Source organism: Oryctolagus cuniculus, chromosome 8 (genome assembly GCF_964237555.1).
Source record: "Oryctolagus cuniculus chromosome 8, mOryCun1.1, whole genome shotgun sequence".
NCBI lineage: Eukaryota > Metazoa > Chordata > Mammalia > Lagomorpha > Leporidae > Oryctolagus > Oryctolagus cuniculus.
In genome coordinates this window covers 21,780,146-21,803,575 of record NC_091439.1, presented here as the reverse complement: position 1 = coordinate 21,803,575, position 23,430 = coordinate 21,780,146, and the positions used below count along the sequence as shown (strand labels likewise).

General features: G+C 40.2%; 1 protein-coding gene across 28 annotated transcripts in view; it reads right to left on the bottom strand.

Annotated features, from left to right (window-relative positions):
• Window positions 1-22,788, bottom strand: part of INPP4B (inositol polyphosphate-4-phosphatase type II B) — a 906,112-nt gene extending 883,324 nt beyond the window's left edge. For 25 of the 28 annotated variants that reach the window (XM_070047526.1, XM_070047523.1, XM_070047525.1 and 22 more), the window contains exon 1: window positions 21,925-22,175. The gene's annotated coding sequence lies outside the window, so the exon portion shown is untranslated. Of the gene's footprint in view, window positions 1-21,924; window positions 22,176-22,598 lie in introns of those variants that run through there. The other 3 variants (XM_070047524.1, XM_070047495.1, XM_070047496.1) reach the window with 1 other exon arrangement.
• Window positions 22,789-23,430: the final 642 nt, after the last annotated feature.

Sequence of the window (23,430 nt, the reverse complement as noted above, 5' to 3'; positions counted from 1 at the left end):
GAAATTTTGTATAACAGCCCTGCTACCTTGGATTTGTGTGCTAGTTCTCTTTGATGAGCTAAAGTGCATGTCAGACTTTTCTAGTAACCATGCTCCTTTTGACATATTTTAAAGGGCAGGCTATTTGCATTTTGTGAATATAATAGGTTATTTTCTTTAACTTCTAAAGGCCTTGATTTTCCAAAAAGGGATATGGTTATTAGAATTACTTTAATGTCAATTCGGAACCTGGTTTGTCATCTGGAAATAGATTCGAGGAAAGCTTCCATTTCACTTGTTTTAGATTAAGAATTTGAATATTTTCACTAAACAAAGGTTGAAGATTTTACCATAACTTTGATAGATTAAAGCCAAACAGCCAAATTGTTTTGACTTCAATATGTAAATAAAAAGTGCAAATATGTACAAATATCTGCAGTATATCATTGAGAATCTAATAGTAGAATCCCTATCCCAAGAAAGGTGTTATCTTGAAGAGTTGAGAGGACATGTAAACAAAATCATACTAAAGAAACATGTGAAAAGTTTCCAAGCCACAAGTGCTTAGGTACCCAGTACCCAGAGATCACATTCACGTAAGGAAGTTGAGAATACCCTTGTGTAAGAGCTGGCATGTGTCTAGGTTGGATCTAAAAGTAGGGGTAAAATTAAGAGTTTGAGAATAGCACACTGAAAGGAAAAAATTTCAAACATGTAGATGTTTTTCAGGTACTCTTAAAATCAAGCATAGCAAAGAATAAAATGCAAAATATAGTGCCTCAGAAATTAAGTGCTCATGCAAGAAAGGATCAGCATTACTTCATCTTACTTGCTTTTACAGATGTGTAAAATTAAAAGCCCCTTTCACATATTCTTTGCCTATATGTCCTATCATAAGCATTTATTTTTAACTTATGTTACCCCTTCATATATTGATAGGTTCAAGTGTAACTTCTATGCAAATGGCTTGAGTGAAGTTATTCAGCAAGTCCATCTGTGAAATACAGATGATTATTCTATCCTTTTAATCAGGTCAGAGCCAAAATTTGAACACAGTAAACTCTCCTTAAGCTTTAGTTGGTTTAGTCGAGTTTATGAATTTACTTGGCTGCACAGGATAATAACACATATCCAAATTCAAAGACCAAGTTCCTTTTGAATATTCTTGTATTTCAGGATCATACCACACAAGAATCTGTACCACTGGCTCCAGCTTTCACCTGGGAAGTAGGTTTCCTTAGGGTTTGCTCCAGGACATTTTGCTTGCTGTTCCCAAATCTGACTTCTGGTAGGCACTGAGTACTGTCCTCTTTCCCCTTCTCCTAATGCTACATTGTGTTCTTAATACAAAAAAATAGGGCTTTCCATTAAATTCTCTTGAGACTGAACAGGATCTGTCCCCCTGCACAGATTCAGCCTCCGATAGTTGAGTTGCAATGTCTGTGCCCAGGATTCTGTTCTTTTCAACTTTCATGTCTCTGTGGAAACTCACAGCCAGCTAAGCCTTGTTTCTATTCACTCTGATAAGAGCCCTCTCCACTTTTGTATTCACAAACTCAATCCTCTAGCTTCTAATGTACAGAAAGAATGAACTACCCAGCAAGCTCTTGAAAACAGCCAAGATAAAGTGCAATAGCCATTTTCGTCTTTAAATGTTCTTGGAAGCTTGTCACTATGGTAGAAATACCTTTTCCTTTGCAGCTACTGAAATTTGCAGCATCTCTTTGTCTACATGTCTGTGTACCTTTCTGCAGCCTCAATTACTCCCAAAGTCATCTTCCTCACTTTTTCAATGCTTCACTGTAGAATTCAAATCAAATCCTGCTGTACTACAAATAGTCACCGACTTTTGAGCCCTCTTGCATTTTGTTTGGAAAAACCACAACTTCTTTGAGGATCAGTCTTTGGTGTGCCTCTAAAAAGCAGTAGCTGATTCTCCACACTGTCGTTTGTGGGAAGAATCTTAAAGACACCAGCCGACCCCATGCTGTTCACATAAGAGCCATGCAATATTGATAGAGTCAGATTTTACTCTGCTTCTCTCCCTCTGTGCAACTGTTCCATATGAAGTACTGTTCCATATATTCTGGTGTTAGCTCTATTAGCAGAAGCTAATTTTATTTCATCTGCTTTTCTAGAAACTAAGTCTTCAAGCCCAACCAAATTTAATAAAGCCACATACAAATTAGAAGGTCCTAATACTAACTGGAAAAAAGGCCAATGATAATTTACCAATCAGAAGAGAAGCAAAGATATCCCTCTCAGAGAAAAGTTATATCAATTGACATCATTTAGAATTCTACAAATCCATGTACATTACAGATATATTTAAGGGTAGGGATAAAATTGCATAACATTGCCTGCAGCACAACAGTAGACATAGAAACAAAAGATACAAACACATTTCCTAGATCTGGCACTGTAGAGTAGTGGGTAAAGCAGCTGCCTGCAGTGCTAGCATCCCACATGCACACTGGCTCAAGTCCTGGCTGCTCCACTTCCAATCCAGCTCTTTGCTATGGCCTGGGAAAACAGTGGAAGATGGCCCAAGTCCTTGGGCCTCTGCATCTGTGTGGGAGACCTGGATGAAACTCCAGGATCCTGGCTTCAGATCAGCTCAGCTTTGGCCATTTGGGGAGTGAACCAACAGAAGACTTCTCTCTCTCTGCCTATGCCTCTCAAGTAAATTTTTTTTTTTTTTTTTAAAAAAACATTTCCCAATAGAAGTTGGAAAATCAGGAAAATGAAGTGAAATTAACCCATTACAGTTCTAATTCCTCCTACCTATAGTACAACTACTAATCATTTCCCTTTGAAACACATTAATGGTCCTTCCTTTCTCTTGTTCACTCAACAATTATGTACTGAATACTTACTGTGTGGTAGATATTAGCCTACATACTAGGGAGATGTTGGTAACAAGTACCAACACAATCTGCTCAAAAAGATAATGCAGTAGTTGTGAATTAAAGTGATATAGGAAGAACAAAATGGACAGACTCTTAAGTACCCCAAATTTAAAAGACAGGCAGAGAAATAATATTGAGAAGGATGACAAGGCAAGAAAATAGGAGAATAAGCAAAACTGGGGATATACTTCAAAGTTTCAGATTTCAGTTAAATTCACAGTATATTCAATGCTGAGTTTGAAAGAAATTTAAAAATCCTCGATGGCATTTTTAAAGAAACAATAAATCAAAGAAGGATAAGACAAATGTCAAACGTCAGTAAACTAGACCTTGAGGAATTCAAGTTCAGATATGAAAGACCAGATGTAAAGGCCTTGGGGTTGTGTCATGTGGGGTAGATGACCTGAGCTCCACACAGAACCTCAATACTTGAAAGTAGGTACCATGTACAGAAGGTGGCTGGGAAACATCTACCCAAAGGGTACAGACAAGGAAATCTGCTTACTTCTTAGTTCTAAGCAAGGGGAAAGTAGCTTCATCTGAACAATTGTGTGAAAAGTCATTCTGAGGCTTAAATGACACTGTTTGCACACAGTAGACTGGTGGAGATGCATTATATCTTGCTGGAACAAATGGAAATCCTCTTCAGAGGAAAGGATCCTCAATTTGGGTCCCTTAAGAATGTCAGATTACTTTTAGCCAAGAATGTTCACATTGAAAAATATATTCAAGACAACAAGCCATTGTGAGCAACAGTCAGTAAAAAACCAAAAACTATAGAACTTCTAAACTCAAGATACCAGATCTAGCAGCCAAAATTTAATTACTGTGCATGAGGTACCTAAAGAAAAAAAGATGGGATTTAAATTTGGGAAAGGATCAAAAATTACAAGAAGCAACCATGCTGTCTGCCCTGGAAAGCTGACCTGTCCGGACCATTGTTGCAATCTTATGACCCCAGCTAACGATGGTGTTTGGCTAGTGTTGAGTACAGGTGGGAGGTAGGAGAGAAGGGAGAAGTTCAGATACTTGTGCCCTTTCCTCCTTTCCTTGTGAACTCTAGGGTTGGCTGTGCCACTTTATAGAAGGTCATTACTCTGCTCAAGGTGGCCTGCTAGGCATAACCCTCCATTCTACTGGTTCCAGTAACCTCTACCTCCTGACAGTTTTGTTGCTATTCCTGAGTTTCTGTACTTTTCCCTGTGGTTGGCCTTTATTGTAACCAGAAAGGAAAAAAAATAGAACACTCTAAAAAATGGCAATTAGACTGACAGCAAAATTCTCAGCAGCAACAATAGAAGGCAGAGAACTGCAGAGCAATATCTTTAAAGTGCCAAAGAAAAACTGTCAAGTGGGAATTGTATAATACTATCATTCAACAGTAAACTTCATCGAAAGCACTTTAAGATAAACAGAAATCAAGAGCATTTACTATCAGGTTTTCATTAAAATACACTTAAGACAGCAAAGTTAAACTATTAAATGAAAATTTTGTAAATTGGTTGATAATATCAATACACTGAAATCAACCACTGCTATACATCATTAAAAAGTCAGAAACATTTTAAGACTTGTTACATTATGGAGCCAGTGCTGTGATGCAACAGATTGAGCTGCCATTTGCAACACTGGCATCCCATATGGGTGCCAGTTCAAGTCCCAGTTGCTCTACTTCCACTTCTGCTGGGAAAGCAGAAGATGGGCCAAAGTACTTGGCCACTGCCACTCACATAGGAGACCCTGATGAAGCTCCTGACTGCAGCATAGCCCAGCCCTGGCTGGTGGGGCCATTTGGGGAGGAACCAGCAGCTAGAAGGTCTTTCCTTCTAACTTAAATAATTTTTTAAAAGACTATTTTAAATAAAATTGAAGCATTTTGTAATAAATCCAACACCAGATATAGGGGATCTTCATAGCAAATAAACTATTGAAAGACACTGTGTAAAGGGTGCATTATGTTCAAACACAAGAATTATCAACTCTAATAGGTCGAATCTACCCAAATTATCCTAAGGGTAGATCACAAATTCCTATCAAAGAGAAGGATGTGGTTGGGAGGGATGGGTGCAAGCATGTTTGATTGTTTATTCCTCTAATACACCACACGCATACATCTGTCTATATAAACATAGAAGATGTTATATATTTGGAAATTAAGAAATCAGTACTGTAAAAATAAAGAGGGAGGGTACAAGGAAAGGAAGGATTGGGTAGGAAGTATCATTATGCTTTTAAAACTGCATATATGAAATACATGAAATTTGTTCCCTTTTATATAAAGTTTAAAAGAAAACCACCAAAAGAATTTTAAAGGAAATTTTAAAAGATTTATTTCAAAGTCAGAATTACACAGAAAGAGGCAGAGAGAGAGGGAGGCAGAGAGGCCTTCCATCCAATGGTTCACTCCCCAATTGGCCGCAACGGCTGGAACTGCACCAATCCAAAGGCAGAAGCCAGAAGTTTCTTCCAGGTCTCCCACATAGGTGCAGGGGTCCAAGGACTTGGGACATCTTGTACTGCCTTCCCAGGCCATAGCAGAGAGCTGGATCAGAAGTGGAGAAGCTGGGCCTCGAACCAGGGCCATATGGAATGCTAGTGCTTCAGGCCAGGGTGTTAACCTACTCTGCCACAGCACCGGCCCCTTAAAGAATTTAACACAATCTGATATTGCCAAGTGTTAAGAAGCCAGCAGAACCTCTGAAATGCAACACGCAGTACCTTTGTTATTGACCTTGACAAAAGCAACTTCACTGGAGTTTTAGAGGTGAAGTTCAGGAGACAATGAAATGAGAAGGTACAGGAAAGGTCAGCCACCTCTACCAAGATGTGTGGCTCTCCCATGAAAGAGAAAGAGGATGGAGTGAAGAGGGAGTTTTTATTCTCTTTACTGTGTGAAAATCTTAAGTACATTTGCTTCTCAAAGAGAAGCAGTGAAGACATAGGGAGGCAGGAATAATGCCCACGTGGAAATCTGATTGCAGGAGGAAACGGGATTGAGTGCAAGCAAGGTTCAGTGTAGCCAAGCAGGAAGATAAAGACAATGGTGATGAGACACAACTGTAGCAAATTATGTGGTATTAAAGGAAACACTTTCAGGGGCAGGGGTTTGGCACAGCAGTCATGACGTCACTTGTGACACCCACTTCCTGTTTCAGAGTGCCTTGTTTGAGCCGTGGCCCTTCTGATGCTATTCTAGTTTCTCGATAATGTACACCCTAGGAGATTATGGTTGATAACTAAAGTTCCTGGGTCCCTGCAATTCACAGGGGAAATTGATTGGGTTTTAGGCTCCTGGCTTGGGCCTAGCCCAGCCGTGGCTGTTGCGGGCATTTGAGGAATGACCCAGTGGGAGGATAGATCAATCTCTGTCCCTCCCTTCCGCCTTTCAAATGGAAATGAAAAATAAAGGAAATATGTCTATCTGGTTCAACTTTCTGTAAACAAAAAGGTAAGAGAACCTAAGAATATGGCATTCACGCACATCATTTTCTGGTATCCAACCTTGAAGCTAGTAAATAAGGAAAAAATTCCAAAAGAGCGGGATGAGCAGGAAAATATCAATACCTTCATGCAGATATTTATTCCACCATACTAGATCACATGCCTTGGTGATTCCTTGTAGCAATCATAGTCTTCAAGACTGGGTCCTGGAAGGGTTTTGTGTTAGCTCTATTTGACTCTATAAAAGTTATTAGGAAGACAAGCTGTAAGTGGAAAATAAAGCAGTAAGACTGTGTAGCTGAGAGTACCATTGAGCAAAGGAATTGTGAGTTGTCTGCTTTTGCATATTAAAACATTAATCTCCCCACAGGGGGAGAAGCTCCAGTAATTTCTCTGCAAATGTCTTCTATAAGGATTCACAAGGGTGAAGAAAGATTCCTCACTATCCATTAATTTACAGAACATTGTACATCCAGATCCCTTGTGCTTTCAAATGAATTATGATCAGGCTGAAAACACTGAATCCTCTTAAGTTTTTCAAAAAGCATTTTTTTCTCTGCAAGATTAAGCCTCTATGTTGGATGATCTGCAAATGAACCTCAGAGAAAGCAAACAAATCGGCCAGTTCACAACCATCTTCCATTGAGATATTCTTCATAGAATGAGGTTTCACCCATGCTTATCTTCATGAAGAGTTGTCAACCAACATGTGCTCACTGTTTCCAAGTATACTGTTCTTACAGTGTAGATAAGTTGCTGTGGCACAAATAAACCTTAGTAGCATTGGCACCGTATGGTGTAAACAAATCTTTCTTAAAAATACGTTTTGTGCTCAAGACATACTTTCTAAGACAGTGGGAGGGGAAAACAGTCCAGCATTGTTCACTTTTTTCCTTCACATTTACCCATCAACTTCTAAAAATGGCTTTAACCAGTGGGTTTTGGAGAGGTTAACATTTATTTCTAGTTATATGGGATGCTCTAAGTAGAAAATTCATTGACAAGGAAAAATTTTAAGTGAGCCCGATGCACATAAAATGACCATGGAAATGAAGCATATTGGATTCCAGAGTTCTCACAAAGAACACAGATGTTTCCTTCCAACTATGATGCTTTTTAGGCCATGGAAAAAAATGGCTAGAATGTTCAAAGTGCACAATTAAAGTTTCCAACCACTGGACAATTTTGTGCTCATAATCACCATAGGATCTGCAGATATTATGTAAATATTCAGACTGATCCAGTCTGAGCTGCATCACAAATATTCCAACTTCAAGAGATAAGTGGCAAAGGGGAAAATCCTACAGATAACTGAATTATTTTTAGCCTGATTTATGCCTGCATTTGAATAGTCATCTTCATGTGAAATGACAACAGGAAAGTCCACCTTGCCCCTGCTACCTACAAGGCTGCCAGCTACCCTTGAGGGGAATCTATTTTCTTTTCCATCAGTTGAAGCTCAAATGAAGGACACCCAACCTCAAAGTGACAAGGATACGAGGCTCCTTCTCATTTGAGCTGTTGATTTTCTAAGCAGCAAGATTGCAAGAACCAAGTTCTGAAGTGTGTGCTAAAGGAATTTGTCCAGAGTACTGGATATACCTTTTCCCAAATATGTAGCTGAAGCATGATATTACACCTTTTGCCCCATTTTTTCATGCCTGTAAAATGAAGGAAACAGCCTGCCTACTTCACACAACTGTGGGGAGTAAAGGAGTTAATACAAGGAGAGTACTCACAGTAAAACTTTGGCTCTTGTTTCTTTAGCATAGAAAAGGTATCTGAGCTTTCATGAAGACTTTTTTTTCCATTTAGCATTACCATTTACTGCTGGTTCTCATGGAGAAGACAGGGGTAACAAAAAACCTACAAATTACTCACTCTCAGAAGGGCAAACATTGGCTCCACCATTCCACAGGTAGTTTTCAATAGTCTACCTGCCACAAAATGTGGTAAGTATGTCACTGGTTCTACTTCAGCAGGTTCTATGAGGTAAGAGTCCTCTGGAAAGCAGACCACATGTGGCACACTGGCAGTTCAGATGCTAGCTCCTGTCCCATTTCCTTAATTCCATACTCACCAACTCACGTAGACACACATACGCTGCTGCTTACAAAAGTATAGCAGACACTTCTCTGGTATAGGAAGAGCCTTAATAGATCAACGTCCATCTAGACCTTCATCACAAAAGCATTATTTTCATATCATTTTATTAAGTCATTTCCTATCCTTTTCCAGTTTTAACACCTTTACCCACAAGCTGACCTTCTAAAAACTCTTTCCAAGTAAATTAAGCTTATTCTGCCTTTTCCATTTATCGAAGAAAAAAACTGAACTATATATTATGCATCCTATTGGGAACTGGGTCAAAAAGACTTATTGAACAGTTTTCCTCAGAGTTTACAATCTCAAGCAAGAAGCCAAAAAGACATATCAAGGGGCCGGCACTGTAGCATAGTGGACTAACCCTCCAACTGTGGCGCCAGCATCTATATGGGCACCAGTTCATGTACTGCCTGCTCCTCTTCTGATCCAGCTCTCTGCTTATGGCCTAGAAAAGCAGTGGAAGATGACCTAAATGCTTGGGCCCCCACACCCACGTTGGAGACCCGGCAGAAGCTCCCGGCTTCAGAACGGCCCAGCTCCAGCTGTTGTGACCATTTGGGGAGTGAACTAGCAGATGGAAGACCATTCCGTCTCTCCCCCTCTAACTCCATCTCTCAAATAAAATCATAAAACACCATAATTTCTATTCTATTTCTATTTTGTAAATGTAATTTAGTACCTGTTGACCAATCTTTCCCTATCCCTTACTTCCCTCTATAGTCCTCCCAAGTTTCTGGTAACTATTGCTCTACTCTCATTTTCTATAAAATCAACTTTAAGAAAACATTTCTTACCTTGCTCTGCCTAGGTCAGTGTGAATCCAATTTCTGAAAACATTTGTTTTTTGTCATCCATAAGGTCTAGGGGGTGCCACACAGAATGGTAGCAATTTCATATAACCATGGCAACTGACTATAATTGTAATTCAAAATTTTTACTGATGGGTAGATTAAGTACATTTATTAAATGTATTTTGACATACAATTCCACTGAAAAACCAATAGTTTTCTTAGATATATTTAAAGCTGCAATTGAATCTCAAATGATTATTCTGAGCATAGAACAAGATAGTTATTACTGATTGTCAATATTATTCCCTTTTATTGTGTTTTACAAGTCATCTCTATATAATCCCATTTAATTCTCACTACACTCAAATATTTACGATCTCTACTTAATAGATGAAGCAGGCTTGGATGGAAGACAATGACTGTCAAAAGTCACTGTAGTCTATTTGCAAGAACAAATGCCTACACCTGGTCTTTTTAACAGATGCAACAGTCTGTTCAATGGGATACAACTGTGTCTAATGCTAGAGCATGTGGAACATGCAAACAAAAGCTGCCATTCCTGTCTGAGTGGACCCAGGGATCTTCTAAAATCATGCCTCACCTCAGTAGCTTAACTAGCCTGTCTGGGGGTAACTTTACAACATTAAATAATTGTTCAAATACTTGCTATCTTTTTATCTGAAATCACAGGCAGGTGGGTATTTGTTTTGAAAGTCCCAATATATTTCTCTACAGAGAGCACTTCAGATCTTATACTGGTTAATATTCATTTTATCAAATTTAATTTTAAAAGTATGCTACATTTAGCCAAGATCCAAATATATATCTTTTAGATTTACTACTGAATTGCTGTAAAAACTAGGTATATGTGATTATAAAGCATCTCAAATTACTTTTGGAAGTATGCAGAGGATAAATTATGGATAAGTAACTATACAAACAGGAAATATCCCGTTTTTGCCAGCAAAGGACAATGGATTCAGATTTTGTGATATCTCTGGGGCAATTATTATTCATAGAATGTTTCAGTAACACTTTCAGATACCTCTCTACTAACAAAAGGATTATTTGAGAACTGCTACATATTATTCTTCCTCTACTTCAACATCCCATTTGTACAAGTCTCTCCTTGCTTTAGCACCAAAACTCCTTACTCCCAAGCAAATTGAGATGTTGGTCATTCTAAGATTCAGCAGAGACACATTAGAGGTCCTTGAAGGTATTGTCTTGATCTATGGCTGCATTCTTGTAATTTTTTATTTTTCTATAATTATGCTTAGGTAGACCAATGTGCTAGAAATAGAAAATACGGTAGAGATATGTCTATACGGGTTAGAATCCTAAGTTAAATGTGTGATTTGGAACCCCATTGCAATTTCTTTGCTTGACAGTACCTACAGAGTTTTTCTCTCACACTCTTTCTTAGTGTCACATCACCAAGAGATTCTGACAGGGAAATTCAAACAAGTGGGAGAAAAACTCCCTTGAGGCTTGAGAATTTTTTATCACTGCTAGTGCATTGTTGCTTCAAGCATTCAACCAAAAAGAAACCTAGGCACAGAAATTAGAAGATCTTAAAATTATAAACTTCAACAGTTTTAATTTATTCACCTATCTAGATAAAATGGAAAACAGATGTTAGCAGGACCAGACTTATTGATCTACCCATATGAAAACCCTGACAATAGACTGAGAAGTAAATGCTTTTCTACCACATCCCCAATGCTCCATAACTCATACGTAGCTTATACACAAAAGAATTACTTTCCACTACACAACAGAATTGCTCATGCAAATAACTAGGATTGGAGGAATACATGAGTAGTCTGGAGACCTCTCCATATGTTATTTCTCCCACTTGACTATTTGCATCTTGCTGAGAGCACGCACCATCAGGTTGGGGTCAACTAGCCTGAGATTAAACAAGTCTCAGCTTCAAGAAGATCTAGAGAATGCCTGTTAATAACAAGCAAGGTTTTCTCTTCTGCATGCATCCAATAAGCAATTGATCACACACCAAGATCAAAGGAAGAGAGCTGGAGTACATGGTTACATGGCATTTAAGAAAGACATAAGCAAAGTGTGTATGAAATTATCTCTGGACTCTCTTCATTTTTAAAAATCTGTCACTAGAGTACATTCCCAAATAAGATAACTATAGCTTTAGACTAGATACCCAGCCTTGCCATTCCACTCTATCTAGGCAAAATGGATTATCTTAGAATTTTGTCACATTTGAAACAACAAAATGCCACATGGAGTAAGGTTTGCTGCATTGTACTTTGTTGACTTGTTAATACTTATTTTGGACATTGTTATATCACTAGTGAGCTGCTTAATTTAACCATGTTTATTAGATTGATAGATATGTTTGTACTAAATATATCTTCTTAGTTTCAGTAAACTATAACAAATATATGTTGAGCACTAAAGGTTGTAGCCTAGCAATTATAAAGATAAGCATTCAGGTGGCTTGTGCCTATCTGGGAGGACCACAAGACAATATCAGAACAAATGTGTAAATATGAATGAGTAAAATTAATGTGGGCCCAAGGTGCACGTGACATGTTGCAAAATCCTTGACCATTTTGTAGAATGAATCATGAACAAGAAACACATTTAGGCACAATAACCAAAGTCTAGCTCGGGTCTTTACATATAGCATGGAAAGTCTCCAGAATAAAACCTTCATAGAGGTTCATAGAGATACAACAGATTCCAGGATAAGGGAACTATATGTAAGGTGGCCAATTTTCCTGAATTTATTCAATGAAATTTCAATTACAATCCAAAAATGTGGGAATAGCTTTATAAAATTATTCTAAAATTAGAAGATCATTCAGAAGGTCTTAAAAGATCTATAATTACACAGAGAAGTCAATAAGAGGATATCAATCCTAGCAAATATTATGGAAATAGGAATATAATTTAACCTGTGTGATGTCAATAAAGGAACTGACAGAACACTAGAATGTTATACAGGACCAGATACTCACTATGCAGGAGTAGGTGCACATGTGTATGTATATATGTGTGCATATCCAGAATAATGCATGATGATATGAAATGATAAAATAGCAATGAGGGTAGATGAATTATTCAAAAATTGATGTTGGAAATGTTTACTTTCATAAGGAAAATTAATTTAATCCTTATCACATACCCTACACTCCAAGAATGTTGGATGGACTAGAGGCTTTTAAAAAATCATTAAATTAAATATAAGTTGCTTAAGGAGAAAAATATTTAGATAAATTTAAACCCATTCTATGAATGAGAAAGTATTGCCTATGCACAAAAAATACTAGAATATAGCATTCAACTAAACCAAACATTTTCCACTGTTCCGAGATTTATGTATTCGCTTTGTTGAGAGGCCGAGTGACAGAAGTGAGAGAGAAATATTCTGTCCGCTGGTTCACTCCAAGCAGTTGCAGCAGCCAGGACTGGGATAGGCCAAAGACAGAAGCCAAGAACTCCTTCCAGGTGTCCTAAGTAGGTGGCAGGACCCTAGTACTTGGGTCATCATCCACTGCTTTGCCACACACATTAGCACAGAGCTGGGTCAAAAGCAGAGCAGTCAAGACTCAAAGCAGCACTCAGAGGTGATGCCAGCATCGCAAGCAGTATCAACTCACTGGACCACAAGGCCCACCCCCATTCAACTTTTGTAAATAACAGCAACAATAGCAGAAATTAAAGAATGTCCGTAATCCTAATACATAAAGGGCATATAAAACTGATGAAGGGTCAGAGATCTCAGTATAAAAAACAGGTAAACACCTGAATTAGGATTAATGAAGTATGGAAGCCGGTGTCGAGACAAAGTGTGTAAAGCCTGAGGCCTGCGATGCCACCACCCACGTGGGTGCTGGTTCATGTGCCAACTGCTCCTCTTCCAATCCAGCTCCCTGCTGGTGGCCTGGGAAAAATAGCAGAACATGGCTCAGGTGCTTGGGCCCCTGCCACCCATGTGGGAGACCTGGAAGAAGGTCCTGGTTCCTGGCGTTGGACTTGCACAGTGCTGGCCATTGAAAGAGATCTTCCACAGATGTTTGCAAAAAAATAAGTCACTCATAAAAAATGAAGTATCAATTTCAAAATAGCCACTTCAAAGCTTTTCAGCCTCACATAAAACAATTATGGATGAATAATGTAGTACTTTAAAGCCAAGACTTTAAAGTAAAATCCATGAATCTTGGTTCAAGACCCAACTCTACTATTTACTAGTTGTGGGACCTTGGGTAAGCCACTTAAACTCTAAAAATAAGTTTTTTAGCCTTTAAGATGAGAGTGATGATATTGTCCTCTTTTAGAGTTCACAGTGCTGGTCAGGATGGCAATGTGACCTATAAACTTCCAGGGAGAATGAAATGGGTACAAGCTTTTTGGTAAACAATCTGGCAATAAGTATAAGGAGCTATTAAAAGGTTCATGCCTTTCATCCAGTGTACCATTTCTAGGAATCACTCCTGAGAAAACACACTGACAAAATATAGAAAGGAGTATGAGAAAATCAAATCATACAGAAAATACTGAGTGGACACAATCACAACATTGCCCATAATCTCAAAGTCTGAGATGAGATGGTGAAAGAATGATTCATATGCCTAGCCACTGGATAGCAATACAAAAGGCAGCATTGTGCACAGGCATGGGAAAACTGGTTTTCTTTTTGTATTCCATGCTGTGAACCAGAGCAGAGCCTAGCACAGTACCTGGGAAGCAGCAGCTCATAGTATCTAAACTGAACTGGATGATGGAATTCTAAGTGGAAAAAAACAGAACATTCATTTTTCTCTTTCAGATACACACCATAATCTTAACTTCTATTAAAGACTTACAGGAAATCCTAGTCAGAAATATGATAAGCTAACAATATTGTCTTTGGATGATTTTTTCCCTGCCTTTTTACACTTTTCTGTCAGTTTTCCTCCAGTAGAAATCTATTACTTTTATAATGAAGAAAAAAATAGAAATAATCAGGAAAAAGAAATCACGTAGAAGTCAACCAGCTCAATTATTTCTCATTGTACTGTTGAGTATGAACCATTCTTCAGTCCTACCTGAAACATAACATGGGAAGGCTGATGTGAATAGCCTGGATAGACTGGCAGGCAGTTTTTGAAACAACCCAGAAAAGAAAATATCATATTAAGTTTCAAAACAAAGATTTTGTGTGTTTAATATTAAAGAAAATTATACAGGTGCTTTGCTTCCTATATAATTTATACACATAAAAATATGGCATGGCATAAATCCATGACAAATTACTTGTTTTCTCTACAAGAATTATGTTTTCTTAGATATATAATGCCACAAAGACTTATACATCGTGGCTATTAATTTTTTCAGATCTGTAAAAATTCTATTCATTTGACACTTCAACTCTTTACAAAATCTGAAAGGTACATTTCAGGAGATATCCAACATTCTCAAAAGCATTTTTTAGATCCCCAAATTCTCAAACACACCATAGATAACTAGCCCTAAAAATAATGTATCATGTCAACAAGTGCACAAGTTGACCAGGAGTGTGGCCACTAGGTCACAGACTGGCTTCACTCACTGAAAGACTAGCTTCTGTAACTACGTGACTTAAATTAGAACTCAGTAGAATTATAGCTCACTCCAGGCCATGTGCCTTTAAGAATCCCAAATGTGAAGTCATGCAAAGTTAAGTTCCCACATCCCAAGGGTCCACTATATCTAATTTCTGCTGTTTATCAAAGTAACACTTTACATAAAAGAACTGCAATGATAAGATATGCAGTCAATATTTAAAAAGCCTAATTCACTTATTTATCAGTATATACTATCTAGTAAGTTCAAAGAACTCTGAACATTTCTGACAAAAACATGTAGAACCTAAACTGTTCTGTAATTACATGAAGTCTGCCATCTTTCAGGAAAAAAGTAACTTACCTATTTCAAAGATTTCTGACATTTTAAGTGAAATGTGGTATTTGATTATTTTTTGAAACTGCCCTTCATATGCTACCTAGATTTGTGAGTAACTGCTTCCTAGGGGTCCCTTCTTTGATGGGATTTCTAGGACTTGCTTCCAAGAACTACAGGAGGGAAAGTGAATAGGACTGTAGATGAAACAAAATGGCCATGATTTGACAATTATTCAAGGTGATTGATGAGGACATTGTCCGACTACTTTTTATCTTTGGGGTTTTACATTATAAAAAATGTTTGAGGGAGTGCTTAGCTCCATAGTTAAGAAACTCATGTCCCACATTTGACTGCCCAGGTTCAGTTCCTGCTTCGAGCTCTGGACCCCAGCTCCCTGGTAAGCTACACTCTAGGAAGCAGCAGTGATAATTCAAATAGTTGGGTTCCCACCATCTATGGAAGAATCTTACACTGTATTTCTTGCTTCTTGCTTTGGCCTGCCCCAGCCCCAGCTCCAGTTATTGCAACCTTTGGGAGAATGAACCAGAATAAAGGAACTCTTTCCATGTCTATTCTTCTCTAAGCCTCTCAAATTATAAAAATTTGATAAAACATACTTGTGTTTTTAATTATTCCAACATAGATTGACTTATTCCCCTTGGTCCCCATCTCTACAATAGCCACATCCAATGGACATGCATGAAATGCCCACTATACTGTTCTTGAGTTTCCTCCAGATCAATGGCTGGTAGATCATCTCTACTATGATCCATAACTTAATCAAAGACAGGGGTGCCCATGTTCTAATTAGCCAAAACATGGCTGAGAGGACGTCCATCTGTTACAACAAATCATAGTGCTACATTACTGGTCATTGGGATAGCCAGATCATCCATGATTACTGAGGATGTAGGGATCTTCTGAAGTGTCAGTGAGGTACCAGGCACTCTCACACTGTTGCAAAGGCAATGAGATGGAGAGAAATTAATCATTATGGACATTGACTCCTAGAAATATTTGCTCAGCCAGTGTTATGAGAGGATTAGGATTAAAGTGCCAATAGTTAATATAGTGTCTATTTTGGAATAACCCTATGTCTTCTCATATAATGTTCTTTAATTCTTTAAATTTTCTTTTTCCCTTTGTTTACCCAGTCATAAGCAGAACTCTGGCACATTTAATTAATTCCTAACAATTCCTCACATAAGCAGATCCCACATAAAAGCAGGGAGTGTTAAATATTACAATCAACTCTTTAAAGTGTTACAAATAATAGATATTCTAAATATACTGCTAAGGATTTAGGTGCCTGTTGACTTTAATTTTATTAACTCACTTATGATATAAATAAATTCTGTTTAAAAGAAAAGCTTTAAAAATGAATATATTATATTGAAAGTTACCTGAGGCTTGTAAGCATTACACACTGCCACCTAGTGCTAAATGTTTATCACCAATGTGCAAAGAATGTCTTCAGGAAAGTGAAAATGTTGGGTTTGAAAGCAAGTTTACCCAGAGACAGATCTGAAAGCTATTTATTAATTTCTTCAACAGAAGGTGGCTATGGGGACTAAATGAAATTACATATTATCACAAAATCATCCTGTCACAAATTAAAATAAGACCCGATTAGATTAGTACATCTAATAGGTTGAGGGTTTTGTTAGTGAAGGCAAGAAATTTTTAATAAGGCGATTTTTAATACTGTGTATTCAAATATGCATTATATTCTACAATTAATATCATATATGCTGATCTGAGTGGAACACGTGGTCATCTCAAGGTTGTCCCCTGAAGATGTACAAAAAGGCAACATAGGAAGTTATATAATTGCTAATACTTTAAGCCTTTTTTGAAAATATCTGTACTCATCAAGTTAGAACTTCAATTTATGATGCCACTGGTTTTTGTTCCTACTTTTGAATATTGAATCCTTTTTTGTATTTTGGTTGTGCTTATCACCGAATCTCCAGTCTGACCTTTCGGAAAGCGGCGGGAGGAGCCCCATGAAAATGAATCAAGGACCATGTAGAAAGCACTGAAGTAGAGGTTTCGGTATGTGACTTTGCTGTGGTCAGTGAGCACATTTTAAGTGAGTCACTGTAATTTGAAACGGCAGTCCTGAGTTTGGGCTAACTAAGGTGAAAGGGAAAGATGAATATGTCTGAATTAAGTCTTCCATAGTGAAAAATACTAAGAGGATTCCTTTTAAAATATTGTTGCTTAAATTTCAAAACTCATACTCCCTTTAGAGAAACAAACAGTACCTCAGGTTCTCCTTTAAAAACATTTAAAATGTATAAATTATATAAAGAGCTAATATGAAATTAATTTTTTTTTATCTTGAAAGTTGTTTCTCACTGCTGTTACGCCCATCATAATCAGCATTGCAATTAAAGCTGCTGTGTTTCGCACCGATGTTTCTATCCTTGGAAGACAGAGGAAAGCACTGAATAATTTCACTATTAGGCCTATTGGACGGCTTTGTTTTCATAACCAGAAAGGTAGGTAAAAATAGCAGGATCCTCTCTTTAAGGGAGGAGTTGCCTACATCCCCTTGAAAGTAATTTAGGTAATTCCCAAAGGAAATTCCAATCAAAACCACAGGATTTGGGGGGAAAAAAAAGATTTCCCTTCATCAGTTCAACCAAACGACTGCCAAATCCATTTCCCTTGGTTCTGCACAGGGCTATTTCAAAGACTCCAACACACAATCGAGACAACTATTTGGCTATTAATTGCCCTACTTGGCTACCTGATATAAAAGACAGAACTTACTTAAAGCACTGCAAATAAAGAAATGCAGTTTGAAAAACATGACTCAAGAACATATTCTATTGAAACCCAACTTTGCATACCACATTGAGATGACATCTACCATAAAAGCCAACGTATGACCTAGCCATCCCACTCCTGGAAGTTACCCAAACTAAATGAAATCAGCACATGAAAGTTATCGGTACCCGTCATGTTTACTGCAGCATAAGTCACAACAGCCAAGACATGGAATCAGCCTAAATGTCCATCAACTAATGACTGGATAAAGAAATTATGGGAGATTTTATATATATGGTACTACCTAGCCATAAAATAAAAATCCTGTCTTTTGCAACAAAATGGATGCAACTGGAAACTTAATGAAATAAGCCAGTCCTAAGTAGCATGTTTTCCCTGATCTGTGGTAACTAATAAGAGTACCAAAAATGTAATGTATAGGAGTGAAATGGACATTTTGAGAATCGACAATTGTTGAAAGCCCTTGTCTCTGTTGAACAGTGTTTCTTCTTACTATTTACTGAACTCTTTACTTTGTGTAGGGTTAATTTTATGAGTATAAAGTAACCTGAAAGCAGGTCATGTAAAAATTGAGAGAATAAAAGAGAAAGGAGGATGGATAAGAGCATGAGAGGGAGGGAGGGAGGGTAGGATGGGAAGTATCACTATGTCCCTAAAAATGTATGATAAACATGAAAGCTGTATCTTAAGTTAAAAATAAAAAGGCAAAAGAAATGTGCCAGTGTTCAAAATTCACAAAGTCAATTGAAGGAAAAACATCTCAAACTATGGCTCCTAGATATTCCATTTGTTTCATGGTATACTTCTATAACAATATACATCAAGGAAATAAGATAGTGGGCACAACTGTACCTTATGTAATAAAAGTCCTGCTATGCTGTAGATATACAATGATTGTAACCCACAGCAGATGATGGCCTAAGTACTTGCATGACCACCACCAACATGGAACATCTGGGTGGAGTTCCTGGCTCCTGCCTTCTGCCTATTCAGGCCCTTGCTGTTATGGGCATTTGGGGAGTGAACCAGTGGATAGAAGAACTCTTGAGATCTCTTTTCCCACACCCTCTCCCTGCCCCCACCCATATGTCTCTCAACCTGTTACCCTACCTTTCATATTAAAAATTTTTAAATGCTTCTATTAATCTACAATGTAGTAAAATATAAGAATGAATTTACACATCTTGATTCAACTGACAAATGCATATAGGACTCAGACATTCCTTAAAATTGTCCCACACATCTTAATGTTTTTTCTAGATACACATTGCACCCAGTTTTGGAATACAAGCACTATATGCACCTTGTACACAAAAATTCAACCATAGCATCGTTTATATGCATTTAAAAATAAATGTTTAAACAAATTGTTGTTAACCTCATTTTATAAGCATGAGTATTACAGCACCTATGTCTGAGTGTGTCCTAACAGCTCTCAAATCAAGGACTTAAACTCAAAATAAAGTATTAGAAACAAAATGGCCTATGGAGCAGATTCTTTAGATCTTTAGAAAGAAAAAACATGTTGAAAACCAGAACAGAACACAGAAGAGACCAGTGAGCTTTCAACTGAGTATTTAACTTGAGATTTAAAACAGGGCATTTCCATCTGTTAAGATCTCCATGATTTTGAAAGGCAAGTAGTCCACACAGATTACAAAATCTATGATATTTGTATACCCAATATCAGTATTCCTGAGCACTTCTCACCATGAAATATTCAGTAAGCATCTTACTAATCATTTTTTAGCTTTGTATTCTAAGATGCCAGATACATGACTGGAAACAAACATCTGTATCACTGCTAAGGGATGTAACAATCAGTTTGCACATTCCTTTCTCTTTCTGATATAACCTCTTGGATTTCGTCTCAAGTTAGTGAAAGCTAGTCATGTTACACATGCAGCAATTTACATCACTTGTACCAGAAGATACTCCAAGGTTTGAGAAAAGAGATTACTTGTCATTTGCATAATTTAGAACAAAAATTTGGCTTTTCTCTAAGCTAAATAACTTCCTATTTCACACAACTAAAGTATTGTGATTTTGTTTAAATTTATGATTCTGACATGAAAGCCATTTAGTATTGACAAAAATTGTATGAGAAATTAGGTCATTCATCCCATTTGTACTCCCAAAGTGAAGCTCAAACATTTAAGAAGTATTTTCATATGAAACTTTGCATGATTCTTTAAATATCTGGAGGGACAAGACTAAACGGTTTCTATAGTTGTTCTGATACTTTATCAAAGTCAAAAGCAAAGCACAATTACAAGTATGCACATCCTCCTGTCATTAGTTTATCACAAATATTGGTTTACCTAATCAAAGGGAATATTCACCTAAAATGAAAGCAGTATTTCAATCAGCAAATGCTTCCTAATAACACTGAACATCTAACTTCTCTACACATGTACGTTTCATAACCTTTCAAGGACAATCTTCAAAATAACATTTTAAAGAAATACACAGAAACAGCATCCCATTGCAGTAACATTTTAAATGATTACAAACCCAAGTAGTTGGATGTTCAATGCCCAGGTGCTTACCACACAGCCACTGAACATTTACTTTGATTTCATAGCAATGCTTTACCGGAGAATATCTCAAAAGAACACAAGATGATGCCTTTCTTTGTATCCTAAGTAAGCCAGCAGTGCCCTCTTGCCCACGCCTCTCCTTACTCAACTTCTCACAATGTACGCCAGCTGCCCTGGTGGCGGCTCCTCCAGCCGCACATGCTGCTTTAGCCCCGTCAGATTCGTACCATTTCTGATCAAGAACTGCTTAAGCAAACCCCTTTTACAAGCAAGGTCTTTGAAATGTGCTTGTCAACCTAAGAGAGGCCTATCGAGTGCCGTCTTGAAGGATAGAAGATGGATTCATCCTCTACCCTCCTAGGCGTTTGTTGATTTTTGCAGAGCCACACCTTCATAAACAAGTTCTGTCATACAGAGAGGAAGGAGATAGGCAAAGAGCAACACCTGGCATCGTAAACCGTAATGACCTCACATAACATTTCAGAAAGAGGGAGAACACCTGGTTCCAGAGAAGAGCAAGCGGTCAGAAGAATCGGAGTCTGCGCTATTAGGACAAGAGTAACAACTCTGCCCGGTTTTCCCAGTAAGTTTTGTGCAGCAACATCAACAACCTAATCAATATGCAGCTCCTCACCCCTGCAAGCCTCTTGCGCCCAAACAGAAACTGCTGGGTCCCTCTCTGCCTGTCCTCCCGCGGCAGCTACCGCCTGGGAGAAGGCAGAGGCGTAGGGAGGTGCAGCACAGGTATGTGCTGCCCTGGCATCCTCATTTTAGCACCAGCTACAAGCCTGGCCCTGCCAGGGACGCCACAGAGCTCGAGGGACCTGCAGTGTGCATTTCTCAGACTCCAAACTCCCCTCGCGCCCCTGACCCTCGTCCACAAGCCTTAGGGAGATCTTTTTGGGGTATGACAAGAGATTCGTGGTAGCCAAGAGGGTAGCTGCTGAAGGTGGGGGTGGGGGTGGTCGTAGAGAGGAGTGTTGACTCAGTCACCCTCATACCCCACTCCCGCAGACGGACTTTTTCCCAGGCTGGGGGGCGGTAGCAGCGAGGGGTCTTCTTGGGGCGAGAGCGAGCCCCGGGCCACCGCAGCATCTCTAGGGCTACGCAGGTGGTGAATGTAGCCTCGGAAGGTCAGCGAGGCCGGAGTTTCCCCGGGGCCCCGCGAGTGTGCGCGTGAGAGTGGGAGCAGGCGCGCGGCGGGCTGAGGGGCGCCGGCGAGGGGCGAGTGTGGCGACAGGGTGGCCCAGAAGCCACAGAGACAAGGCCCACCACAAGCCCTCGGTGACAGGGTTGATACAGACTGCTCTTGAGAAACTTGATGCAAAATAGACAAGCGCCCCCCGCCAGGACGCGCCCCTGCGCTCTCAGACTCGCTCCAACGCTTCCCCTCCAAGCCCCCGCCAAGCGCCCACCTTGCAAAATTGCCCACCGGACCTCGGACCCGAAGCGGATAATTACCTCTCCCGGAGGCTGAGGGGGGCGGCAGCGGCAGCAGCAGCAGCAGACACTTTTAGCCCGAGTTTCCTGCGTTCGCCAGTGAGCGAGTGCGCGCTGACAAGAAGCTGTAACCTGCTATTTATAGACCAGAGCCTCAGCACCCGGGGCTGAGCACCCGGAGGAAACGAGCAGGCGGCGGCGGCGCAGGGCGCGGGCCGCCGCTCCTCCAGGCTCGGGCCGCGCTCCCAGTCGCCCCCTGGCCGCTCAGCGCCGCCGCGCGCGCCCGGGAGAAGTTGTTACCCGCGCGGCTGCCTCTCCAGCGACTCACACGCCCCCTGGCACAGTCGTTACTTTCTGCTCCCGCCCCCACTCGCCCTGCTCCCCTTCCTCCTCCTCCTCTCCTCTGCTCTCTCCAAGCGGTCTCCTCCCAATGTCACCAGCAACCGGGTAGAGGCAGCGGCGGCAGCGACGAACGCGCAACTGGCGCAGGTCGCCGCTCGTTACTGACAGAGGGGAGTTGGGGGCCCGGCCTCACCCCCACAAAAGGACCACACCACGCGAGCTCTGTGTACAGACACCCCGACTCTGCAGGGCCCCGTGCGCGCGGGGACCGCCACGCAGCCCGGGCTATGGTGGGGAGGGATGACCTGGCGCTGCCTTGCTGAGGCCGGGGCAGAAGAAACCAGAGAACCAACCGGTTGGAAGAGGCGCCCTGGACCGGCCACTGGCAGCGCGGTCCCCAGACCCAAGGATGGGGCGAGGGCAGCGGTGTTCCACCTCCTTGGGACTCCTGGCTGCCGCGGTCCGGGGGGCCCGGCTCTCCCGCCACACCTCGCTGTCGTCCCGGGAGCAGGTCTGGTCAGCGAGACTGAGCACAGACAGCCTGAGTTCCCGGCTCAAAGCAGCGCACTGCCACCCACCGCCAGTCCTCACGTCGCGGCGGGTGCCTGAGGCCGAGTTGCTCCTAACAAGCGTGACTCGCCTTTGACAGCGTGGGCGCGTGGGGACAAAGCCGCCCTTGGCGTGTGTGGGGTGTTCAGGAGAAGGGGGTATGTAATCACGCAGCCTGGGTGGAGATGAAGACTCCCTCACTTCCTCGCCAACAAGCCCACGGGGAAAGCACGCAGCCTTCTTATTCCAGGCTGTGGGTGTGGGGCAAATGGCCCTCTCCATCTGCGCCTTACAGGTGCCACCTGGCGGTTCCCGTGCAAAGGTTTCGACGGAGCTGCTCGAAGGTAATGAGGCCCAGAGCTAGCCAGTTAACGCCCTCTTGGCCTCTCTCCTCCCTAACTAAGGGTGCTTTAAATTCACGTTTTAAATAAAATAGAATGTAAAAACTTGTATACAAGTGTGACATTAGCCACTCAAGCACTGGAATCCCAAAGTCAGGATGGTGAAATCCATTTGGGCTTAAGTTAAAGTGCTTAACAGTTTCACAAACAGGGAAGTTCTGTCTGCCCGCAGCTGTCGCACTTGCTTTCACTGCCTGCTTCCACACATACATCAGTTTACTCCACAAACATTTAA